Below are 2744 nucleotides of genomic sequence, written 5' to 3' on the forward strand. Positions count from 1 at the left end.
CTGGCTCAGCTTGGAAACCTCTCCCTTTCCCCTCAGCATGACTGGCTCAGGAATTCTGGGAGTTCAAGTCCATGAGTCATAAAAGAGCCAAGGTTGCCTACCCCTAGACTAGGGGGACATGATAGCAGTATTTGAGTATTTGAGAGGCTGCCACGAAGAAGAGGGGGTGAATTTCTTTTCCAAAGCACCAGAAGGCAGGACAAGAAACTCCAAATGGATGGAGATTAATCAGGGAGAGAAGCAACCTGGAATTAAGGAGAAACTTCCTAACAGTGAAGACAATTAACCAGTGGAGCAGAAGTTGCCTTCAGAAGTTGTGGGTGCTTCATCACTGGAGGTTTTGATGGTAAGTAAAGACTGGACAGCTATCTGTCTGAAATGGTATAGGTTGGACTAGAAGACCTCCAAGGTCCCTTCCAGTTCTATCCTGATTGATCCTGGTGGACCGGGTGGATGTAATAGGAGAGTGGTGGTCCTTCAAATAACTTGGTCCCAAGCCATGAAGGGGTTGAAAGTTAGAAGAGAATAACCGAGTTGGAAGGGACCTTGGAGATCTTCTAGTCCAACCCCCTGCTCAGGCAGGAAACTCTACACCATTTCAGACAAATGGGTGTCCAGTCTCTTCTTTAAAACTTCCAGTATTGGAGCATTCACCACTTCTGGAGGCAGGTTGTTCCACTGGTTAATTGTTCTAACTGTCAGGAAATTCATCCTTAGTTCTAGGTTGCTTCTCTCCTTGGTTAGTTTCCATCCGTTGCTTCTTGTCCTGCCTTCAGGTGCCTTGGAGAATAGCTTGGCTCCCTCTTCTTTGGGGCAACCCCTGAGATATTGGAAGACTGCTATCATGTCTCCCCTCGTCTTTCTCTTCATTAAACTAGACATACCCAATTCCAGCAACCGTTCCTTATATGTTTTAGCCTCCAATTCCCTGATCATCTTTGTTGTTCTTCTCTGCACTCTTTCTAGAGTCTCAACCTCTTTCTTACATGGTGGGGACCAAAACTGGATGCCGTATACCAAGGCCTTGTAAAGTGGTATTAACACTTCATGTGATCTTGACTCTGTCCCTCTGTTAACGCAGCCTAGAACTGTGTTGGCTTTTTTGGCAGCTGCAGCACACAACTGGCTCACATTTAAGCGATTGTCCACCAGTTGATAACCGGTATCTTGACTTATACCTGGAAGCAGGTGGACACCTGCTACAGCTCCCTAGAAGACGGGCATCTCGTCCAGGCTTGCATAGACCTATTTTCTTTGATGACCAGGGATTGCCATCTTGATACTTCTAACAATCTTATTTTTCTTCTCGTCTTCAGCAGGGGGGAGAAAACAAGAAAGACCACTGGAGGGTGAAAAAAAAATGGCACCCAAAGGATTTCTCCAGGAGGTATTCGTAAATGCAGCACCGTGCGCAGCTTTCACTAACTGAGTTTCTGCACCGTTCGGTCCCGGATAATTTAACATATCGTTAATAATGGAATATTTAGTGACATTTACTCCTTCGAAGGCTACTGGGATGTACTGCCTGCAGTTTTATATATGTGTTTTTAAACATGCCTGTTTTTTTTTCCCCCCGCCCGACAAAGAAGAACTTAACTCTCTCTGGAAATGGGAAAAACCAAAAATGGTTTTTATGTCCAAGCGTTTTTTTTTCTATGCATCGCACGGCGTTGGGTCGAAGCAAACCCATATCAGGTGTAACCTGATCCTGTTCATTTTCTTAAAAACAGGAGAAGGAAAATTGTGAGCCTACGTTTTCGCCTTAATTTATTGTTGTCGTCCCAAGGGCTGCTAAATAACGCACTGCCTCATTACATCTATTCTGCAGCTTTATTGTAATTGTTGCTTGGTTCCCAAAGTCTTTTTTAGTGTATTTCTCCAAGCTCAATTGAGCTGCTGATTGAGTTTTGGAGATGTATCCGAGAAATTAGTTAGAGGATAGGCGTGCAAATTTACCCTTACTTTTCGCCTGAGACACTTTCTTCGGGATAACTGTGACAATAAATATACAGGTAGTCCTCGACTTACGATCACAACTGAGCCCCCAATTTTCTGTTGCTAAGGGAGACGCTTGTTACGCGGGTTTTGCCGTGTGTTAGTCACACGGTTGCTTAAGTCAACCCGGTTTCCCCCATTGACTTTGCTTGCCGGAAGGTCGCAAAAGGGGATCACGTGACCCCGGGACCCTGCGACCGTCGTAAATGTGAGTCGGTTGCCAAGCGTCTGAATTTTGATCGCGTGACCACGGGGATGCTGCAATGATTGCGAAAAGTCATAAGTCACTTTTTTTCCGAGCCGTTGTAACTTAAAACGGTCACTGAATGAAGTGTTGTAACTTGAGGACTAGCTCCTTCGGCCGTCTGAGGTTCTGCACTCATGGCTCTTTAGAAAGATTGATATTACTGAAGGGCATCAAAACAGCTCAATCTAAAATATGTCTGCTCAGAAGTAGATTCCAATAAATTGGATAGATCTTTTCCCTCAGGCTAGTCCAGGGGTAGGCAACCTTGGCTCTTTTATGACTCGTGGACTTCAACTCCCAGAATTCCTGAGCCAGCCATTTTAATAGGTAAGACTCAGGTTCTAAGGTAGAGGTGGGGAACTACGGCCCCCTTTATGACTCGTGGACTTCAACTCCCAGGATTCTTGAGCCAGCCATTTTAATAGGTAAGACTCAGGTTCTAAGGTAGAGGTGGGGAACTACAGCCCCCTTTATGACTCGTGGACTTCAACTCCCAGAATTC

Source organism: Protobothrops mucrosquamatus, unplaced genomic scaffold (genome assembly GCF_001527695.2).
Source record: "Protobothrops mucrosquamatus isolate PMUCROS unplaced genomic scaffold, P.Mucros_1.0 scaffold3321, whole genome shotgun sequence".
Lineage (NCBI taxonomy): Eukaryota > Metazoa > Chordata > Lepidosauria > Squamata > Viperidae > Protobothrops > Protobothrops mucrosquamatus.